General features: G+C 36.4%; 1 long non-coding RNA gene across 1 annotated transcript; it reads left to right on the top strand.

Moving 5' to 3' along the window:
* Positions 1-11,250: 11,250 nt before the first annotated feature.
* On the top strand, positions 11,251-13,188 carry LOC139886287 (uncharacterized). The gene is made up of 3 exons (XR_011772379.1): positions 11,251-11,366; positions 12,445-12,510; positions 12,978-13,188. It is a non-coding gene; the product is annotated as an uncharacterized lncRNA (long non-coding RNA).
* Positions 13,189-25,515: the final 12,327 nt, after the last annotated feature.

The raw sequence follows: 25,515 nt of genomic DNA, 5'->3' as shown, positions 1-25,515 counted from the left end.
TTCTCTATCGTCACTCATCACACTCGATATCTTTCATTATCAACTTCATAACCATAATCATAATCATAATTATCATTATCATCCTAACATCATGATATCATTTTCATCATATCATAATCACCTTCATTCTTAACACCCTCTAATCAATACCATTATCATAATTCTTCATTATCATAATCATCAAGATCACCCCATCATTTGTTATTGTTTATAATAGTTATTATAGGAACATATATAAGAACGTATCTCGAATGGAAATAGAAACCGAAGTGCATGGCCTGATTTGGTTATTGGACCAAGGATAGTGGCTGTTGTGGCCCATGTTACATCGAGTTCAATTTAAAAGAAAACGTCCTAAATTGATAGCCTATTCCAATTCTTGATAAACCCATCATCAACTAATTTAATAGCTAGAGAATTCCCTTCCTTCTTTTTAACGTCCCCTATTCTTTTTAAACGTAATAGGTAACGGAATCATTGTGGAACACTTAGTAATATGTCGGCCACATCCCAATTATTTCGGCTCCACAAAACATAAATTAACATTTAATTCCTAAAAGTTATCAACTTGTCGATCAAAAGAAAAAGGAATACGTGAGATCATCCCAAATATTATCATTACCTCTCATTGTGTTTTTAATAGAAAAGAAACAGAAGAGGGATAAAATAACGAAGCTGTTTGGTCCACCATTTTCTTGTTGCGTAAATTAAGTATTATAACCCTTCCTTGCCTTTATAAATTTTGTCGGCTCAACTTTGCCACTTCCCACTAGTCGGCCATTTATCCTTTAATAAATCCCACTTGTATATCTTTTACAGATTACGCTTGTATATATATTCCTTTATAACCAAGTTTCCACTCATAAATATATGTTATTACTTGTGTTTTATTACGTACCAGATACATGAAAATGAATCAATAGAAGATGTGATGATAGTGGTTCATGTTTATAGTTCAAGAAGAGAGAAAAGAGAGATGGAAGTTGAAATGTCCCGTTCTAATTGATTAAAAACGTTCCATATTAATTGATTTCGTTGCGAGGTTTTGACCTCTATATGAGACGTTTTTCAAAGACTGCATTCATTTTAAAACAAACCATAACCTTTATTTCATCAATAAAGGTTTAAAAAGCTTTACGTAGATTATCAAATAATGATAATCTAAAATATCCTGTTTACACACGACCATTACATAATGGTTTACAATACAAATATGTTACAACAAAATAAGTTTCTTGAATGCAGTTTTTACACAATATCATACAAGCATGGACTCCAAATCTCGTCCTTATTTAAGTATGCGACAGCAGAAGCTCTTAATAATCACCTGAGAATAAACATGCTTAAAACGCCAACAAAAATATTGGTGAGTTATAGGTTTAACCTATATATATCAAATCATAATAATAGACCACAAGATTTCATATTTCAATACACCTCCCATACATAGAGATAAAAATCATTCATATGGTGAACACCTGGTAACCGACATTAACAAGATGCATATATAAGAATATCCCCATCATTCCGGGACACCCTTCGGATATGATATAAATTTCGAAGTACTAAAGCATCCGGTACTTTGGATGGGGTTTGTTAGGCCCAATAGATCTATCTTTAGGATTCGCGTCAATTAGGGTGTCTGTTCCCTAATTCTTAGATTACCAGACTTAATAAAAAGGGGCATATTCGATTTCGATAATTCAACCATAGAATGTAGTTTCACGTACTTGTGTCTATTTTGTAAATCATTTATAAAACCTGCATGTATTCTCATCCCAAAAATATTAGATTTTAAAAGTGAGACTATAACTCACTTTCACAGATTTTTACTTCGTCGGGAAGTAAGACTTGGCCACTGGTTGATTCACGAACCTATAACAATATATACATATATAACAAAGTATGTTCAAAATATATTTACAACACTTTTAATATATTTTGATGTTTTAAGTTTATTAAGTCAGCTGTCCTCGTTAGTAACCTACAACTAGTTGTCCACAGTTAGATGTACAGAAATAAATTGATAAATATTATCTTGAATCAATCCACGACCCAGTGTATACGTATCTCAGTATTGATCACAACTCAAACTATATATATTTTGGAATCAACCTCAACCCTGTATAGCTAACTCCAACATTCACATATAGAGTGTCTATGGTTGTTCCGAAATATATATAGATGTGTTGACATGATAGGTCGAAACATTGTATACGTGTCTATGGTATCTCAAAATTACATAATATACAATACAAGTTGATTAAGTTATGGTTGGAATAGATTTGTTACCAATTTTCACGTAGCTAAAATGAGAAAAATTATCCAATCTTGTTTTACCCATAACTTCTTCATTTTAAATCCGTTTTGAGTGAATCAAATTGCTACAATTTTATATTGAACTCTATTTTATGAATCTAAACATAAAAAGTATATGTTTATAGTCAGAAAAATAAGTTACAAGTCGTGTTTGTAAAGGTAGTCATTTCAGTCGAAAGAACGACGTCTAGATGACCATTTTAGAAAACATACTTCCACTTTGAGTTTAACCATAATTTTTGGATATAGTTTCATGTTCATAATAACAATAATTTTCTCAGAATAACAACTTTTAAATCAAAGTTTATCATAGTTTTTAATTAACTAACCCAAAACAGCCCGCGGTGTTACTACGACGGCGTAAATCCGGTTTTACGGTGTTTTTCGTGTTTCCAGGTTTTAAATCATTAAGTTAGCATATCATATAGATATAGAACATGTGTTTAGTTGATTTTAAAAGTCAAGTTAGAAGGATTAACTTTTGTTTGCGAACAAGTTTAGAATTAACTAAACTATGTTCTAGTGATTACAAGTTTAAATCTTCGAATAAGATAGCTTTATATGTATGAATCGAATGATGTTATGAACATCATTACTACCTTAAGTTCCTTGGATAAACCTACTGGAAAAGAGAAAAATGGATCTAGCTTCAACGGATCCTTGGATGGCTCGAAGTTCTTGAAGCAGAATCATGACACGAAAACAAGTTCAAGTAAGATCATCACTTGAAATAAGATTGTTATAGTTATAGAAATTGAACCAAAGTTTGAATATGATTATTACCTTGTATTAGAATGATAACCTACTGTAAGAAACAAAGATTTCTTGAGGTTGGATGATCACCTTACAAGATTGGAAGTGAGCTAGCAAACTTGAAAGTATTCTTGATTTTATGTAACTAGAACTTGTAGAATATATGAAGAACACTTAGAACTTGAAGATAGGACTTAAGAGAGATCAATTAGATGAAGAAAATTGAAGAATGAAAGTTTTTGTAGGTGTTTTTGGTCGTTGGTGTATGGATTAGATATAAAGGATATGTAATTTTGTTTTCATGTAAATAAGTCATGAATGATTACTCATATTTTTGTAATTTTATGAGATATTTCATGCTAGTTGCCAAATGATGGTTCCCACATGTGTTAGGTGACTCACATGGGCTGCTAAGAGCTGATCATTGGAGTGTATATACTAATAATACATACATCTAAAAGCTGTGTATTGTACGAGTACGAATACGGGTGCATACGAGTAGAATTGTTGATGAAACTGAACGAGGATGTAATTGTAAGCATTTTTGTTAAGTAGAAGTATTTTGATAAGTGTATTGAAGTCTTTAAAAAGTGTATAAATACATATTAAAACACTACATGTATATACATTTTAACTGAGTCGTTAAGTCATCGTTAGTCGTTACATGTAAGTGTTGTTTTGAAACCTTTAGGTTAACGATCTTGTTAAATGTTGTTAACCCAATGTTTATAATATCAAATGAGATTTTAAATTATTATATTATCATAATATTATCATGTATGAATATCTCTTAATATGATATATATACATTAAATGTCTTTACAACGATAATCGTTACATATATGTCTCGTTTAAAAATCATTAAGTTAGTAGTCTTGTTTTTACATATGTAGTTCATTGTTAATATACTTAATGATATGTTTACTTATCATAGTATCATGTTAACTGTATATATATCCATATATATGTCATCATATAGTTTTTACAAGTTTTAACATTCGTGAATCACCGGTCAACTTGGGTGGTCAATTGTCTATATGAAACATATTTCAATTAATCAAGTCTTAACAAGTTTGATTGCTTAACATGTTGGAAACATTTAATCATGTAAATATCAATCTCAATTAATATATATAAACATGGAAAAGTTCGGGTCACTACAGTACCTACCCGTTAAATAAATTTCGTCCCGAAATTTTAAGCTGTTGAAGGTGTTGACGAATTTTCTGGAAATAGATGCGGGTATTTCTTCTTCATCTGATCTTCACGATCCCAGGTGAACTCGGGTCCTCTACGAGCATTCCATTGAACCTTAACAATTGGTATCTTGTTTTGCTTAAGTCTTTTAACCTCACGATCCATTATTTCGACGGGTTCTTCGATGAATTGGAGTTTTTCGTTGATTTGGATTTCATCTAACGGAATAGTGAGATCTTCTTTAGCAAAACATTTCTTCAAATTCGAGACGTGGAAAGTGTTATGTACAGCCGTGAGTTGTTGAGGTAACTCAAGTCGGTAAGCTACTGGTCCGACACGATCAATAATCTTGAATGGTCCAATATACCTTGGATTTAATTTCTCTCGTTTACCAAATCGAACAACGCCTTTCCAAGGTGCAACTTTAAGCATGACCATCTCTCCAATTTCAAATTCTATATCTTTTCTTTTAATGTCAGCGTAGCTCTTTTGTCGACTTTGGGCGGTTTTCAACCGTTGTTGAATTTGGATGATCTTCTCGGTAGTTTCTTGTATAATCTCCGGACCCGTAATCTGTCTATCCCCCACTTCACTCCAACAAATCGGAGACCTGCACTTTCTACCATAAAGTGCTTCAAACGGCGCCATCTCAATGCTTGAATGGTAGCTGTTGTTGTAAGAAAATTCTGCTAACGGTAGATGTCGATCCCAACTGTTTCCGAAATCAATAACACATGCTCGTAGCATGTCTTCAAGCATTTGTATCGTCCTTTCGCTCTACCCATCAGTTTGTGGATGATAGGCAGTACTCATGTCTAGACGAGTTCCTAATGCTTGCTGTAATGTCTGCCAGAATCTTGAAATAAATCTGCCATCCCTATCAGAGATAATAGAGATTGGTATTCCATGTCTGGAGACGACTTCCTTCAAATACAGTCGTGCTAACTTCTCCATCTTGTCATCTTCTCTTATTGGCAGGAAGTGTGCTGATTTGGTGAGACGATCAACTATTACCCAAATAGTATCAAAACCACTTGCACTCCTTGGCAATTTAGTGATGAAATCCATGGTAATGTTTTCCCATTTCCATTCCGGGATTTCGGGTTGTTGAAGTAAGCCTGATGGTTTCTGATGCTCAGCTTTGACCTTAGAACACGTCAAACATTCTCCTACGTATTTAGCAACATCGGCTTTCATACCCGGCCACCAAAAATGTTTCTTGAGATCCTTGTACATCTTCCCCGTTCCAGGATGTATTGAGTATCTGGTTTTATGAGCTTCTCTAAGTACCATTTCTCTCATATCTCCAAATTTTGGTACCCAAATCCTTTCAGCCCTATACCGGGTTCCGTCTTCCTGAATATTAAGATGCTTCTCCGATCCTTTGGGTATTTCATCCTTTAAATTTCCCTCTTTTAAAACTCCTTGTTGCGCCTCCTTTATTTGAGTAGTAAGGTTATTATGAATCATTATATTCATAGATTTTACTCGAATGGGTTCTCTGTCCTTCCTGCTCAAGGCATCGGCTACCACATTTGCCTTCCCCGGGTGGTAACGAATCTCAAAGTCGTAATCATTCAACAATTCAATCCACCTACGCTGCCTCATATTCAGTTGTTTCTGATTAAATATGTGTTGAAGACATTTGTGGTCGGTATATATAATACTTTTGACCCCATATAAGTAGTGCCTCCAAGTCTTTAATGCAAAAACAACCGTGCCTAATTCCAAATCATGCGTCGTATAATTTTGTTCGTGAATCTTCAATTGTCTAGACGCATAAGCAATCACCTTCGTTCGTTGCATTAATACACAACCGAGACCTTGCTTTGATGCGTCACAATAAATCACAAAATCATCATTCCCTTCAGGCAATGACAATATAGGTGCCGTAGTTAGCTTTTTCTTTAATAACTGAAACGCTTTCTCTTGTTCATCATTCCATTCAAATTTCTTCCCTTTATGCGTTAATGCAGTCAAGGGTTTTGCTATTCTGGAAAAGTCTTGGATGAACCTTCTGTAGTAACCAGCTAGTCCTAAAAACTGGCGTATGTGTTTCGGAGTTTTCGGGGTTTCCTACTTTTCAACAGTTTCTATCTTTGCCGGATCCACCTTAATACCTTCTTTGTTCACTATGTGACCGAGGAATTGAACTTCTTCCAACCAAAATGCACACTTTGAAAACTTAGCGTACAATTCTTCCTTCCTCAATACTTCTAACACCTTTCTCAAATGTTCACCGTGTTCTTGGTCATTCTTTGAGTAAATAAGTATGTCATCAATGAAAACAATGACAAACTTGTCAAGGTATGGTCCACACACTCGGTTCATAAGGTCCATGAACACAGCTGGTGCATTAGTTAAACCAAACGGCATGACCATAAACTCGTAATGACCGTAACGTGTTCTGAAAGCAGTCTTTGGAATATCATCTTCTTTCACCCGCATTTGATGATACCCGGAACGTAAGTCAATCTTTGAATAAACAGACGAGCCTTGTAGTTGATCAAATAAGTAGTCGATTCTCGGTAGTGGGTAGCGGTTCTTGATGGTAAGTTTGTTCAACTCTCGGTAGTCGATACACAACCTGAATGTACCATCTTTCTTCTTGACAAACAAAACAGGAGCTCCCCACGGTGATGTGCTTGGTCGAATGAAACCACGGTCTAAAAGTTCTTGTAATTGACTTTGCAGGTCTTTCATCTCGCTGGGTGCGAGTCTGTAAGGAGCACGAGCTATTGGTGCAGCTCCTGGTACAAGATCTATTTGAAATTCAACGGATCGATGTGGGGATAATCCCGGTAATTCTTTCAGAAATACATCGGGAAATTCTTTTGCAATGGGAACATCATTGATGCTCTTTTCTTCAGTTTGTACTTTCTCGACGTGTGCTAGAACAGCATAGCAACCTTTTCTTATTAGTTTTTGTGCCTTCAAATTACTAATAAGATGTAGCTTAGTGTTGCCCTTTTCTCCGTACACCATTAAGGGTTTTCCTTTTTCTCGTATAATGCGAATTGCATTTTTGTAACAAACGATCTCTGCTTTAACTTCTTTCAACCAGTCCATACCGATTATCACATCAAAACTCCCTAACTCTACTGGTATCAAATCAATCTTAAATGTTTCGCTAACCAGTTTAATTTCTCGATTCCGACATATATTATCTGCTGAAATTAATTTACCATTTGCTAATTCGAGTAAAAATTTACTATCCAAAGGCGTCAATGGACAACTTAATTTAGCACAAAAATCTCTACTCATATAGCTTCTATCCGCACCCGAATCAAATAAAACGTAAGCAGATTTATTGTCAATAAGAAACGTACCCGTAACAAGCTCCGGGTCTTCCTGTGCCTCTGCCGCATTAATATTGAAAACTCTTTCGCGGCCTTGTCCATTCGTGTTCTCCTGGTTCGTGAAATTTCTAATAATGTGGCCCGGTTTTCCACATTTATAACAAACTACATTGGCATAACTTGCTCCGACACTACTTGCTCCGCCATTACTCGTTCCGACACCATTTGTTCCTTTCGTTATATTAACCCCTGGTCCGTAGACCTCACACTTCGCCGCGCTATGACCATTTCTTTTACACTTGTTGTAAAATTTGGTACAGAACCCCGAGTGATACTTTTCACACCTTTGGCATAGCTTCTTCTGATTGTTGTTGTTGTTGCAGTTATTATTGTTGTTGGGATGATTGTTGTAGTTGTTGTTATTGTTGTTGTTGTTGGGCCGTTTGTTGTAGTTGCAATTGATGTTGCGATTGTTGGGATAATTGTTGTGATTATTGTTGTAATTGCTGTTGTTGTTGTATTGGTGATTCTTATCACTGTTTTCCTCCCACTTTCTTTTGACTTGCTTCACATTGGCCTCTTCAGCAGTCTGTTCTTTAATTCTTTCTTCAATCTGGTTCACTAGTTTGTGAGCCATTCTACATGCCTGTTGTATGGAGGCGGGCTCGTGTGAACTTATATCTTCTTGGATTCTTTCCGGTAATCCTTTCACAAACACGTCGATCTTCTCTTCCTCATCTTCGAATGCTTCCGGACACAATAGGCACAATTCTGTGAATCGTCTTTCATACGTGGTAATATCAAATCCTTGGGTTCGTAACCCTCTAAGTTCTGTCTTGAGCTTATTGACCTCGGTTCTGGGACGGTACTTCTTGTTCATCAAGTGCTTGAATGCTGACCACGGTAGTGCGTACGCATCGTCTTGTCCCACTTGCTCTAGATAGGTATTCCACCATGTTAACGCAGAACCTGTGAAGGTATGCGTAGCGTACTTCACTTTGTCCTCTTCAGTACACTTACTTATGGCAAACACCGATTCGACCTTCTCGGTCCACCGTTTCAATCCGATCGGTCCTTCGGTTCCATCAAATTCCAAAGGTTTGCAGGCAGTGAATTCTTTGTAGGTGCATCCTACATGATTTCCTGTACTGCTAGATCCAAGGTTATTGTTGGTATGTAGCGCAGCCTATACTGCGGCTATGTTTGAAGCTAGAAAAGTACGAAATTTCTCTTCATTCATATTCACGGTGTGTCGAGTAGTCGGTGCCATTTCCTTCAAAATAGTCAAATGGAACAAGTTAATCATACAGAATATTAAGAGTAGTTAATAGTATTTCGTAGCATAATATGAACTCATTTATAAAAGCTTTTTCTTCATATTAGAGTTTTATAAGTTTAAATTCGGGTAGTACCTACCCGTTAAGTTCATACTTAGTAGCTAATATACAATTCAACTACTACAATTCTATATGAAAAACTGATTATAATAATATTTCGCGTTCAAACTTTTACACAATATTTTACAAACTTACAATACCGCTTATTTTACATATAGCATGAAATATGGCACACAATAAATTTGATACAAGATGGTTGTGAAGATAATTCTAGCTAGTACACAAGTCGTTCAGCAAAGGCAATAAAGACACGTAATTCATACGTCCAGAAACAAGTTATGCATTCTGGTTTTACTAGGATTACTTCCCATCCTTGGTCTTGTGGAACATAACCGTTATGGCCGTTGATAAGACAGCGTGTTGTAACGTCGTCAAAGGGACGAGGGTTACGTAATGTCCAACAGTCCCGTAACAATCTAAAAACCTCATTTCTTACCCCAATTACCGACTCCGTCACTTGTGGGAACGTTTTGTTTAATAGTTGTAGCCCGATGTTCTTGTTCTCACTTTGGTGAGAAGCGAACATTACTAATCCATAAGCATAATATGCTTCTTTATGTTGCATGTTAGCCGCTTTTTCTAAATCACGAAGTCCAATATTCGGATATATTGAGTCAAAATAATTTCTTAACCCATTGCGTAAAATAGCATTTGGGTTCCCCGCAATATATGCGTCAAAGTAAACACATCGTAACTTATGGATTTCCCAATGTGATATCCCCCATCTTTCGAACGAAAGCCTTTTATAAACCAAGGCATTCTTGGAACGTTCTTCGAATGTCTTACAAACTGATCTCGCCTTAAATAGTTGTGCCGAAGAATTCTGACCGACTCTAGACAAGATTTCATCAATCATGTCTCCGGGTAGGTCTCTTAAAATATTGGGTTGTCTATCCATTTTGTGTTTTTATACTGTAAAATAGACAAGAGTTAGATTCATAAAAAAAATACTTATTAATACAAGCAATTTTTACATATATCATAAAGCATAAGCACACTATATTACATATATTACACCACACGGATACAACTATCTTATTCCGACTCGCTTGTTTCTTCTTCTTCTTCGGTTTTGGTTCGTTTTGACAAGTTTCTAGGGATATATGATGTTCCCCTAATACGAGCCGTCGTTTTCCACATTGGTTTAGAAAAACCTGGTGGTTTAGAGGTTCCCGGATCATTGTTACAACTTAAGGACTTCGGGGGTTGACGATACATATAAAGTTCATCGGGGTTGGAATTAGATTTCTCTATTTTTATGCCCTTTCCCTTATTATTTTCTTTTGCCTTTTTAAATTCAGTTGGGGTAATTTCTATAACATCATCGGAATTCTCATCAGAATCCGATTCATCGGAGAATTGGTAATCCTCCCAATATTTTGCTTCCTTGGCGGAAACACCATTGACCATAATTAATCTTGGTCGGTTGGTTGAGGATTTTCTTTTACTTAACCGTTTTATTATTTCCCCCACCGGTTCTATTTCTTCATCCGGTTCCGATTCTTCTTCCGGTTCCGACTCTTCTTCCGGTTCCTCTTCGGGAATTTGTGAATCAGTCCACGAATCATTCCAATTTACATTTGACTCTTCATTATTATTAGGTGAGTTAATGGGACTTGTTCTAGAGGTAGACATTTATCACATAATATCAAACAGAGATTAATATATCACATAATATTCACATGTTAAAAATATATAGTTTCCAACAAAATTTGTTAAGCAATCATTTTTCAAGTAAACACGGTCGAAGTCCAGACTCACTAATGCATCCTAACAAACTCGATAAGACACACTAATGCAAAATTCTGGTTCTCTAAGAACCTGGCTCTGATACCAACTGAAATGTCCCGTTCTTATTGATTAAAAACGTTCCATATTAATTGATTTCGTTGCGAGGTTTTGACCTCTATATGAGACGTTTTTCAAAGACTGCATTCATTTTAAAACAAACCATAACCTTTATTTCATCAATAAAGGTTTAAAAAGCTTTACGTAGATTATCAAATAATGATAATCTAAAATATCCTGTGTAACATCCCGCCTTTTTCCGTCAACTTTTCCGTTTAACTATTTTAAACTCCGTTATATGTTTATAACATCTTCCGTTAATACGCGTTTCAATTATCTTGTTTTAGGTAATTTAACGCACTCGATTGCAACTTGAGGGACTTGTTTCACCAAGACACCAAAGTGGTGACTAGCCACTTGACTAGTCAAACTCTTCCACCTCATTTCTTCATTTAATTTTTCCTTTTCATCTAATACTTCCACCATTCTTTAAATTCATCAAAAAGCAATTCCTCATCCAAATTCGTTCAAGAAGGATTCGATCAAAACAAATTACATATTTGAACTCCTCGTGATCTCCTCTTCGATTCCATACCGATTTCATCAAATTTGGGTAACTTTCTAAAATCACTAATATTATGTGTTCTTGAGATTTTTGAGTTAAAAGGTTGTTAATTAGTGTCTATGGCTCAAGTCTAGTATGATTATGTGTTTTGTATGCTTGTTCTTGCTATTTTGATGTAACTAGTTCATATTGAAAGTTCACATGCTTAATCTTGAATTTTGAGTGTTCATATGTTGTTTGATGCTAAGAGTTCATGTTTTAATCTTATTCCTAGTGTTACTAGCTTCGTTATGATGTATGGTTTGGTTAAAGAAACCTTCTAAACTTGATTATGAAATTTGGTGAATTTGAGTTAGGGTTTCATGAACTAGAAATGGACTTTTGATGCTTTAAATGACACGAAATGCTAATTGTAAGTGTTAGGTTGTGTTGTATGCTTAATTACCTTCGAAACGGCATATTGTTCATGTAATTTGGTTACCAAATCATTAAATGGCATTTATGACTTGTATGCCTTGAATGAGGAACATTAATTGTGGTTTTTGGTTGTTGTAAGTGGAAATTTGATTGATGATATGTGTTTAGTTGCATCCCTCGTCAAAATACCTTTCCAACGATGTATGATAGGCATTATAAGTGTTTGCGGGTCAAGTGTTGTGTTAGAATTGGTTTTGGCTCGTGCATACTTGTGGAAAAGCAGAAACAGACCTGCCCAGTGGGTGGCGCGGCGCGCCCCTATACCTGCGCGGCGCGCCAATAGGCCTGGCCAGAATCTGCTCAAATTGTCCCATTTCACGCGAAATGTTTGACTAGCTATTGACCTCCGATTCACATGAAACTTGTTTTAATACACTTGTATATGAATAATTAGCATAGAAAAATAGTCCGGGACCCGACCCGAACATGTTGACTTTTTCGTTGACTTTGACCCGACCAAGTTTGACTTTTTGTCAAACTTAACCAATTAATTATGCAATCTTTCTAACATGATTCTATACTTGTATCTTGCATGAAACTTGACAATTTGCTTCACATGCTACATAATCGAGTCGTGTCGAGCCATAGGACTAATTGAACATCTTTGACCCTTCGTGACTATCGTTATTGATACAACCTATTTGTTTAGGTCGAGACTAGCATTGTTCTTTGCACGTTTACTTGTTGAAGTACTATTACACTCTTGCAATCAAAGGTGAGATCATAGCCCACTCTTCAAACACTTTTATACTTTAAAAATCGTGGGATGAGAAAACATATACAATACATACTTACATATACTTTTCATACTTTAACGTTTTGAATACTATACAAAAGCAAAGATACATACGAGTTAGAACGAAAAGCCTCAAGTCCAATTATCATTAGTTACACTTGTAGGGTGTAAGCGAGAAATTATGTTGTGTGGCCATGCGGGTTTAACGAACCCTCATTCGAAGGAATGAAACGTTCTTTCAATGTATAGTGTAGGTTCTAACACTATTATGCAGAGGTAAGATTCAGTTAAGCTTGATAATTGGGTGCTCGTGATACAAACACATCTTTTGAGATGTATACGCTTGATAAACGTTTTATACTAAACCTTGTGATACAAATATACTTTATGCATACAACTATGATTTCACCAACGTTTTCGTTGACAGATTCTCTATGTTTTCTCAGGTCCTTGAACTTAGGTGATGCATGCTTCCGCACATACTTTTTGATACTTGCATTGGATGTCGAGTATATTGCATACGTGGAGCGTATTTTGGCTACTTTAAATTGTGTCGCATGTGTTTCATACAAACTTTAACCATTGTTATGTACTCGTTATGGGAACTTCTTTTGTAAACATTGAAACATCCTTTTATGAAATGAATGCGACATATTTTCGGTCAAACTTTGTTATAAAGACCTACGACACATGTAATGGGACCATACGTAGATGACGCCGTCATTTGACGATTTGTCAGGGTCGCTACAAGTGGTATCAGAGCCTTGGTTGTAGGGATTTAGAGTTCATTGGTGTCGACCCCGAGTCATAGGGTACATTGGTGAGTCTAGACTACAACCGGCATATAGACTTGACATAGGAATTACTTGGCAAATTGTGCATTTATACTCTAACTCTTCTACTCATATCTACTCTTATTCTATCTAAATCTTGCGTTGTATAATTTAATTGACACGCCACCTTGACTATATGATGTAATGTCGAATGCACATATGAATTAGGATAATATAATTCCCAGAAATTATATTACGGTGACTCATATGAACATACAGACATTATGACATAAAGAATTTAAGGCGAGTCAAGGATAATTTTCTCTTTATCTTTATTCCATACCACGGTTAGTATTATTTAGAATACTAACCAACGGTATTCTTTTGTTTTGAAGGAACAATGCCTCCTCGCCGTGTACGACGCAATGAAACTCCCGAACAAGCTTTGCAACGCATGATAGCCACCGCCGTGGATGCGGCCATGGCCGGTCACTCGTCTAACAACAACAATAACCAAGGAGCCGGTAACGCTAGCGAAGCGTGCTCCTACAAAGCTTTCATGGGGTGCAAACCCCACACTTATGATGGAACCGGGTGACCGGTTGTGCTTACTCGTTGGTTTGAACAAACCGAGGCCGTCTTTAGCATAAGCGGTTGTCGGGATCAAGACAAGGTCAAATACTTCACCCACACTTTCTCCGAAATTGCTCTAACATGGTGGAACACCTATGTTCAATTGGTGGGTACCGATGAAGCTCATGCCCTCTCTTGGGCCGATCTAAGGGAAAAGATGATTGTTGAATATTTTCCGCGCGAAGAAACCCGAAAGCTTGAGGAAGAACTAAGAGCTTTGAAAGCGGTCGGAAACGATCTTAAAGCTTATAATCAACGCTTCGCCGAACTATCCTTGATGTGTCCTAATCTTGTTAACCCCGAATCTCAAAGGATTGAGCTCTACATGCTCGGTCTTCCAAAAAGCATCAAACAAGGGGTGATGTCATCCAAACCCGCTACTCATCAAGCCGCTATGAACATGGCCCGCCAATTAATCGAAACGGTTGACGAAATCATAGTGCCGGCTCCTAAGGCCGAGGACAAGTCGGGTGGTAACAAAAGGAAATGGGAAGCCACTCCATCAACCAACTACAACAACACCTCCACCAAGAAGCCTTACAACAAAGACGGCAAGAAGGGTTATTCCGGATCTTTACCGTTTTGCAACAAGTGCCACAAACATCATTTGGGTGAGTGTGGAAGGCCGTATTGCGTCAAGTGTCACAAGAGTGGCCATTCGGCCCATGAATGTAGAAACACCGCTCCCGTTGCTCAAAAGGGACCCAATGCACCAAGACCGGGTGTTTGTTATGAATGTGGCCAACCGGGTCACTATAGAAATGCATGCCCAAAGAAGAAAGCCAACCCCAACAACTGAGGCCGAGCCTTCAACATCAACACCGAGGAAGCCCGGGATGACAATGAACTAGTCACGGGTACGTTTCTTCTCAACAACACTTATGTTACTTGCTTATTCGATTCGGGTGCCGATAAATGTTTTGTGTCTAAGACTTTGGCTCCTACTCTTTGCACTCCACCACACCCCTTAGATACTACTTATTCCATCGAAGTGGCCGACGGAAAACTCTTAAGTGCCGACACATATTACCGGGGGTGTACTTTAAACATTTTGGGTAATGAATTTGAAATTGACTTGATACCCATGGAACTAGGGAGTTTTGATGTAATAATCGGTATGAATTGGATGGTCAAAAATAAATCTCACATTCTTTGATATCTTCACGCAATCCGAATTCCTATCGAGAATGGTGAACCATTGATTGTCTATGGCGACAAAAATTGCACCGGACTCAATCTCGTTTCGTGCCTTAAAGTTAGAAAACTACTACGTAAGGGTTGTTTCGCAATTCTTGCTCACGTTAAGAAAGTCGAGGCCGATGAAAAGCGCATCGATGATGTGCCGATTGTTAGTGACTTTTCCGATGTATTTCCCGACGAATTACCGATGAAAAGCGCATCGATGATGTGCCGATTGTTGTTTCGTATATGCTTATTTGAAAAAGTGTAGATTTGATAAAAATGTGAAAATAAGCTTAAGTTTGATATAAATTGATAATGTCATTGTAATTATTTTGATTGATGATTTTGCTGACACTAATGCATATTTGGATGCACAAAATTTGTGTTTGATGTGTTTTGCAGAATGAAAGGGGTGAATCTTCATCCCAAGCCCGCCATGCTCCTGCTGAGAACTTGGAACAACAGGAGGTGGATAACTACTACAAGCAGGATGTACCTCATCCAGTCATGACCTTTTCCGATATGCATTTGGAAGAATTGCACCCGAACCTGAGATTTGACAGACTTTGGATAGATTATCCAAAATATCAACGGGGTTTGCATACTCTTCACTCTAAGGTTGTTGAGGTACCGAGGGTCATAGAATGGGGACCCTTAGAAGCTGTAGAATTGGCCGGGCCAATTAGGGAATTACTTGTACAGAGGTATGGTAATTCTTCTTTTAATGACTGGATATGTTTATTCACCATACGCAGACCTGTATATAAAGTATGGTGTGAAGAGTTGTTATGTAGTATAGAGTTGAATGATCGGGTAGCTAGTTTAACCGATCGTTCTTTTATTAGATTTTTGTTAGGCGGTTCGATGCGCCACATGTCTTTACTGGACATGGCTCAGGCTTTACGTATATATACGCCTGAGGAGTTAGCGTCTGCCGATTGTAGAGGATTGATACTAAACGGTAGAAGGATAGATGAGAATTTTGATACACACGGTGTGTGGAGTCAAATGACAAGCCATCACCGTTTCAAAGGGGGAAACTACTCTTATTTGGATATAGATAGAGCCGAATTAAGAGTAATACATAGGTTTTTAGCTAATTCGATTACACAAAGGGGTAAAAACAAAGAAAAGGTAAATGAACAAGATTTGTTTTACCATATGTGTATTCGAGACCCACAGAGCACTGTAAGTATACCATATTGTGTGGGTTATTATTTATCAGCTATGGTTCGGGGGATGCGACCACATAGCATAATAGGAGGTGGTATTTTTATTACTTTGATTGGTGAATATCTCGGTGTGGATATAAGTCGGGGGGGATTATTACTAGAAGAGCCGGAACCCCGCGACACTATAGGTTTAAATGTATACCATGGTGCGAAAGTTTTGAAGCGGCGAAATAACGCCGCAGTACGATACCATGGTAGACATCCACAGGTGGAGAGAAACCAGGAACAAGGTAATGTAGGAGGGGGGAATGAGATGCAAGAAATGCATAGGTTTATAGCTTCTCAGGAATACGAAAATGCTAGACAGAGAGCATTTGAAGATTGGCAAGTTCATCAGAACCAGATCATAGCGCATTGCCAACATATAGGTAGAAACTATATTCCTACACCGAAACCCGTCTTCCCTCCTTGGTCGATAGAGATGCAGCCACCATATCATACGTATGACCCTGCCGAAGCATTCTATAGCACTTATGGTTATGCGTGGAACCCCTATTGGTACCAATATCATCCTTAGTTTACTTATTATTATTTTTTTTTATTTTGTAATTTGTAATTATTGATACATTTAATATTTTTGTTAATATTGTAATCATTTTTATAATTATCTAACTTTTATTCTTAGATTTTAATAATTTTTGAATGTGGGGTAATAAACCAAACTTCAAAAATATGTATATATGTTTGCAGTTTATCTTATGTACACAACAGGGTAAAACAACGCATTTTCAAAGACTGGCATTAAGTTCAGCAAAAGCAACTAATTTTGACGACAAGATGCAAAATATATGTGAAATAACAACAAGACGGAATGAACAAATGATGTGCACCATTTATCATTCAGCAAACAAACGCCAATATATTTGGAAACTTTGGTAAAAATTTAATCATTTTCACACAAATCACCCTCAATAATTTAAATTGTTACTGATTTCTTGCAAATGAGGGCATTGCAAGATCTTAAGTGTGGGAAGGGGTTAAATTCTTTCGGATTTTAAATTTTTTTACTTTATACACTTGGTTACCATTAAAAATACTAGTAAAGCAGTAGTTGTATTAGAATCTAGTGCTCTCTGATAAAAAAGAACAGCCCTAGTCTTATATACTGACTACCCAATTCTAGTAAAAATTTTCAATTAAATGAATTCAAATCATGTTTATACATATTTATGAACGATAAAACTAGGTTTTAACACCGAAATTATTGTTACCTCGGAAAGGACATAAATTGAGAAACAAACTAAAATGTTAAAATTCATTTAAAATGGAATAGAGGACGATAAAAAGGAAAATAAAAGCCAAGTGTGGGAAAATTTACCAAGTTATTTTAAACATATGTCACATATATCTGTAACCAATAACTGAAAATACTTTTGCTTTGAACTAAACTAAACTGTTTTACCCGATGAAAGAAAAGAAGAGATGGATCTACACGATGAATCAATTCCATCATTAAAAGGAAGTAAAGTCTTCCGAAAAAGACACGCGCTTCTTGATTTAGGTCATGAAGTTGTCGTCCAGACCAGCTGTAGGTTGACGAAAAATCTAGAAAAGTCATCTCTAAAATCGGCTGGAAATCCACGGACCTCAGCATCAAACAGGGTCGCCAAGTGGTCAGATTTATCCTAACCATGAGAAGGATTTATCTCGTACAATGGGGAGGCACCGTGCAAATTAGCTTGATAAGACTAATGAATCAGATCCCCAGAAAGGATAATCTCCTTAAAGATTAAAAATCAGCTTTTAAGCCTGATATTACTCAATCCTTGAGATTGACCTTAAAGATTGAGAATTACAAACTCATGGAATTCGATGATATCTAAACTCGAGCTTGAACGAGAAAATATTTTGATCAAAACTACAAGCCGATTTGTTTTCTGAAAACCTATTTTCAATGCGTTCATTACCATTGAACGTAAAATCCTAGGAATTCACCTGGAATTCATTAGGTCACCTGAACTAAATCGGGTGTCAACCGTAAGAACGGTGGTTGCATAGTGGTCAAAGACAGGACCTTGTGCCATACCGAAAAATTATAAGGGTGAGCTTTACTATTGCTCCTACCAAGGATAGTAATTGCGTCCGACACGTTATAGACCATAATCAAAAGCATGTCACGGGACATTGCCTTAAACAGTTGCTTGTTCAACGCTTTCCTTTACAACCGGACGGTAGTTTGCCGAAAGGTAATATACGGGACAAGTAAACTGGACGTGTTGCTTTCCAAATACAAGGTTAGCAAGTGGGTGACACAAAACCGCAAGTTTTGAGCTAAAATTTTCAAATCTGAAACCCACCAAACCCACAAAAATATTTTGCAAACACCGGTAAAGGGTTATTCCGGAAAACTTATCTAGGGTAAAAACTAGATTTAATTTTCAAAAGATCAAATGTTTTCATAAAGATCCAATTTCCTTAATGGATCTAAATTTTTATAGTCATGTGGGACTGTAAACCATATCGTTACTACCATTGTTTATACCGCCGTATAGAAATCACTGATGTACAAAGTGTGAAGAATAAAGAAGTGATTCTAGTATTTCAAGACAATATTGCTTGAGGACAAGCAACGCTCAAGTGTGGGAATATTTGATAATGCTAAAAACGAACATATATTTCATAGCATTATTCCTCAAGAAAGACAAGCTTTTAGTTGCAATTGTTCTATTTACAAGTGATATTCGTTTAAATAATAAAAGGTGAAGACAAAAGACAGATTCGACGAATTGAAGACGCAAACGACCAAAAAGCTCAAAAGAACAAAAGACAATCAAAAAGGTTCCAATTATTGATAAGAAACGTCTCGAAATTACAAAAGTACAAGATTCAAAACGCAAAGTACAAGATATTAAATTGTACGCAAGGACGTTCTAAAATCCGGAACCGGGACCAGAGTCAACTCTTAACGCTCGACGCAACCGACTAAAAATTACAAGTTAACTATGTATATAAATATAATATAATATATAATTAATTATATTAATTATATATATATTATATATATATTATTAAAACCGTCGGCAGCAAGAAACTCCAAGGGTGTGAGCTGTAAATACATCCTCCGCGACTCGCGGAGTTTGAAGGGGTTTTTTTCCGCGAGTCGCGGAGCCCCAATTTTTAACTCTGGCTATAAAGCCAACCGAATTCTGATCAAATTTCATATCTTATTTCATCTCTCTCTCAATATATACGTAATATATATATATAATTTATATTTTAATTTTAATTTTAATTTTAAATCCTAATAATAAGGGTATGTTAGCGAATGTTGTAAGGGTGTAAGTCGAAATTCTGTCCGTGTAACGCTACGCTATTTTTAATCATTGTAAGTTATGTTCAACCTTTTTACATTAATGTCTCGTAGCTAAGTTATTATTATGCTTATTTAAAACGAAGTAATCATGATGTTGGGCTAATTACTAAAATTGGGTAATTGGGCTTTGTACCATAATTGGGGTTTGGACAAAAGAACGACACTTGTGGAAATTAGACTATGGGCTATTAATGGGCTTTATATTTGTTTAACTAAATGAAAGTTTGTTAATGTTAATATAAAGATTTACAATTGGGCGTCCCTATAAATTACCATATACACTCGATCGGACACGATGGGCGGGGTATTTATATGTACGAATAATCGTTCATTTAACCGGACACGGGAATGGATTAATAGCCACTAGAATAATTAAAACAGGGGTGAAATTACATTCAAGGGTAATTGGTGTAATTGTTAACAAAGTAGTAAAACCTTGGTTTACACGCAGTCGATAACCTGGTGTATTCATTAAACAAAGTATTAAAACCTTGTTACAATTCGAATCCCCAATTAGTTGGAATATTTATCTTCGGGTATAATAATAATTTGACAAGGACACTTGCACTTTATATTTATGACTGATGGACTGTTATGGACAAAAACCAGACGGACATATTAAATAATCCAGGACAAAGGACAATTAACCCATGGGCATAAAACTAAAATCAACACGTCAAACATCATGATTACGGAAGTTTAAATAAGCATAATTCTTTTATTTCATATTTAATTTCCTTTATTTTATATTTAATTGCACTTCTAATTATCGCACTTTTATTTATTGTTATTTAATCGCACTTTTAATTATCGTACTTTTTAATTATCGCAATTTTATTTTATCGCATTTTTATTATTCGCAATTTCATTATCGTTATTTACTTTACGCTTTAATTTAAGTCTTGTATTTATTTTATATTTTACATTAGGTTTTAACTGCGACTAAAGTTTTAAAATCGACAAACCGGTCATTAAACGGTAAAAACCCCCCTTTATAATAATAATATTACTTATATATATGTTTGTATTTTTATAAAAGTAAACTAATATAGCGTTGAGCTTTGTTTAAAGATTTCCCTGTGGAACGAACCGGACTTACTAAAAACTACACTACTGTACGATTAGGTACACTGCCTATAAGTGTTGTAGCAAGGTTTAAGTATATCCATTCTATAAATAAATAAATATCTTGTGTAAAATTGTATCGTATTTAATAGTATTTTCCTAGTAAAATAATAACTATTTTATATACCACCTCGCATAACATCAGAGACCGGACTTCGATATTACGCCGGAAAAATTTGGGTGCCTAGATATGGCGATCTACGAAACCTCATCCTAGACGAAGCCCACAAATCGCGATACTCGATTCATCCCGGCACCAATAAGATGTACCATGACCTTAAAGAACAATATTGGTGGCCGAACATCAAAAAGGAGGTTGCTAGATACGTCGCCAAATGTTTGACTTGCGCTAAAGTCAAAGCCGAACACCAAAGACCGTCCGGGTTACTTCAACAACCCGAGATCCCGCAATGGAAGTGGAAAAGGATCACGATGGATTTTATCACCAAACTACCGAAAACGTCGGGCGGTTATGATACAATTTGGGTCATTGTTGACCGCCTCACCAAATCCGCGCACTTTCTCGCCATGAAAGAAACCGACAAAATGGAGAAACTTGCACGACTTTACATTAAAGAGATTGTAGCCCGACACGGAGTACCGTTATCGATTATCTCCGACCGAGATGGTCGTTTCGTTTCTAGATTTTGGCGTACGTTACAAGAAGCGTTGGGAACGCGTTTGGACATGAGCACCGCATATCATCCCCAAACTGATGGGCAAAGTGAACGTACAATACAAACCTTAGAGGATATGTTACGAGCCTGCGTTGTTGATTTTGGAAAAGCTTGGGACAAGCACTTACCTCTCGCCGAGTTCTCTTATAACAATAGTTATCACGCGAGTATTAAGGCCGCACCTTTTGAAGCGTTATATGGTCGAAAATGTCGCGATTTGTGGCCGCACCTTAAAATTACGAAAATTTATTTTAAGTGGTTAAATTGATAGACATAAAAATTTTCTGGTTCGTAGTAATAGTTGGATTTGTACGTGGACCGGGTTATTGGAGCCAAACAGTCCTCAATTATATTGAGACCAAACGAATCCTGCCCCTCTGCTGCATCTTTTGGCTATTCGAAACGTGGGCAAAATCAGAAAAGTCTATTGATTGGATAACTTATTATAATTTTTCTTTCCTTTTTAAAACTAATAGGATATTCAGTGAATGCACCGAGCAAGACGTTCATCACCTTTTGTACGTTCACCACCTGTAACTAGATCAAGACATTTAGCAAATATAACCGCCGTTGATTTTTCTTTAGAATCGTCATCCAGTCGACCAAGTACTTCAGTTCAAATTTCCGATAATCCATTTTTTGAACCCGACCTCACAATTGAGAATCCAGAGAATATTCAGGAACGGTTCGTAGATCCTGAACCACTAAACTTTCCTCCGGAACCACCAATCATTCAAACAGAGATTGTTGAGGAACGAACCATTAAAACAGAATCATCTAGTGATACCGATTCAACAAATTCAATTATGGAGAATCTGGAACCTTTAAGTATGGAAGACCGAATGAGAGCTAAACGCACTGGCCAAGGTCACGCAATTACTCATCCAGACATTAATGCGCCAGATTATGAAATCAAAGGACAAATTCTACACATGGTGACTAATCAATGCCAATTTAGTGGTGCGCCGAAGGAAGATCCAAATGAACATCTACGTACCTTTAATAGGATCTGCACACTATTTAAAATACGAGAAGTGGAGGATGAACAGATATATCTCATGTTATTTCCCTGGACTTTAAAGGGAGAAGCCAAAGATTGGTTGGAATCGTTACCTGAAGGGGCGATCGATACATGGGACGTTTTAATTGACAAATTTCTTAAACAATTCTTTCCTGCATCTAAAGCCGTAAGACTTCAAGCAGAAATTGTTACGTTCACACAAAAACCAAATGAAACTCTATATGAGGCGTGGACAAGATATGGAAAGTTATTAAGAGGATGTCCGCAACATGGTTTAGACACCTGTCAAATAGTACAAATATTCTACCAAGGATGCGACATCACTACAAGAAAAGACATAGATATAGCAGCTGGTGGTTCTATTATGAAGAAAACCGAAACTGATGCTTACAAAATTATTGATCACACTGCTTCCCACTCACATGAGTGGCACCAAGAAAAAGATATCATTAGATCATCTAAAGCAGCTAGAGCCGATTCTAGCCATGACTTAGATTCCATTTCGGCAAAGATAGATGCTTTCGAGAGACGAATGGAAAAGATGACTAAAGATATTCATGCTATACGAATTAGTTGTGAGCAGTGTGGAGGACCACATTTGACAAAAGATTGTCTAAGTATTGAATTAACAATGGAACAAAGAGAGAATATTTCATACATAAACCAAAGGCCTGGAAATAATTATCAGAATAATTATCAACCGCCAAGACCGATTTACAATCAAAACCAGAATTATAACCGAAATATTCCATACAACAACCAACAAGGTCCTAGCAATCAACAAGTATCCAATAATACTTATAATCAGCAAAGACCTAATTTTCAAAACAAACCACCACAACAAACCGATGATAAAAAGCCAAATTTAGAAGATATGATGACGAAGCTAGTGGAAACTCAAACGCAGTTTTTCACATCTCAGAAACAAACCAATGAACAAAATGCTCAAGCATTTAGAAATCAACAAGCTTCTATTCAAAATCTGGAACAAGAAGTAAGTAACCTAGCAAGGTTGATAGGTGAAAGAAAACCGGGAAGTCTACCTAGCGATACAAATGCTAACCCCCGGAATGAAACAGCTAAAGCTATTACCACAAGAAGTGGTACAACACTTAAATCACCTGAAATACCTGTAACTTCTGATGAAACTATTCCTACTCCACAAGAACCACAACCTGATCAAGATAAGGAAAAAGAACCGGTAGTTGAAAAGGTTAATGAAGATAACACAGTTAAGGATAAACCTTATGTTAAACCATACCAACCACCACTTCCTTACCCAAGTAAAATGAAGAAAGAAAAACTTGAAGCCGAGCAATCCAAATTCTTGGATATGTTTAAACAGATAAATGTAAATCTTCCTTTCATTGATGTGATTTCAGGAATGCCAAGATATGCTAAATTCTTGAAAGATCTAATCACGAATAGAAAGAAAATGGAAGAACTCTCGGCTGTTACTATGAATGCTAATTGTTCAGCAGTGCTGTTGAATAAGATACCAGAAAAACTATCTGATCCAGGAAGTTTCACAATTCCATGTTTTCTGGGTAGTCTTAGTTCAATAGAAGCACTGGCAGACTTAGGTGCTAGTATAAATCTAATGCCGTATTCACTATACGCTAAACTAGACCTTGGAGAATTGAAACCAACCAGAATAAGCATACAACTAGCCGACCGATCAATAAAATATCCTAGAGGGATAATGGAGAACATGCTAGTTAAAGTTGGTACTTTAGTATTTCCAGTAGACTTTGTTGTTCTGGACATGGAAGAAGATTCTCAAGTTCCTCTCATATTAGGAAGACCATTCTTAAACACGGCTAAAGCAATGATAGACATGTTCGGTAAGAAACTGACCCTAAGTATAGAGGATGAGAGTGTTACCTTTTCAGTTGATAGAGCAATGCAACAACCACAATCTGCAGATGATACATGTTATTATATTCAAACTATAGATGCACATGCAGAATTATTAGAAGAATTTCCAGAATTACAAGGAACAGGAGAATGTTCTTTAGGAGAAGGTAATGAACCAATTGATGAAGCTGAAATGTTAGCTACACTTATAGCTAATGGATATGAACCAACAACAGAAGAAATTCAAATGCTAAAAGAAGAAGACAGATATCGATATAAATCATCGATAGAAGAACCTCCGAAATTAGAGTTAAAGCCACTTCCAAACCATTTGGAATACGCTTATTTACATGGTGAATCTGAATTACCTGTAATAATATCGTCTTCTCTTACTGAAAATGAGAAATCACAACTCATTTCTGTGTTGAAAGCTCATAAACCAGCCATTGCATGGAAGATTCATGATATTAAAGGAATAAGTCCTTCGTATTGCACACATAAAATCCTTATGGAAGAAGGTCATAAAACGTATGTGCAACGCCAACGAAGACTAAATCCTAATATGCAAGATGTAGTTAAGAAAGAGATTATTAAACTGCTAGATGCAGGTTTAATTTATCCAATTTCTGATAGTCCATGGGTAAGCCCAGTTCAATGCGTACCTAAGAAGGGTGGCATGACTGTCATTACAAATGAGAAAAATGAGCTTATTCCTACTAGGACTGTAACAGGATGGCGTGTATGTATTGATTATAGAAAATTAAATGACGCCACCAGAAAAGATCACTTTCCCTTACCTTTCATAGATCAAATGTTGGAAAGATTAGCCGGAAATAGTTACTATTGTTTTCTAGATGGATTTTCCGGATATTTTCAAATTCCAATAGCACCCGAAGATCAAGAGAAAACCACATTCACGTGCCCTTATGGTACTTTTGCTTACAAAAGAATGCCATTTGGACTTTGCAACGCCCCTGCAACCTTTCAAAGGTGTATGATGGCGATTTTTCATGACATGATAGAAGAATGCATGGAAGTATTCATGGATGACTTTTCAGTCTTCGGTGATACATTTAAATCATGTCTAGTTAATCTGGAACGAATGCTAATTAGATGCGAAAAATCAAATCTAGTACTTAATTGGGAGAAATGCCATTTCATGGTTAAAGAA

Source organism: Rutidosis leptorrhynchoides, chromosome 1 (assembly GCF_046630445.1).
Source record: "Rutidosis leptorrhynchoides isolate AG116_Rl617_1_P2 chromosome 1, CSIRO_AGI_Rlap_v1, whole genome shotgun sequence".
NCBI lineage: Eukaryota > Viridiplantae > Streptophyta > Magnoliopsida > Asterales > Asteraceae > Rutidosis > Rutidosis leptorrhynchoides.
This window is presented reverse-complemented; position numbering and strand designations above follow the sequence as displayed.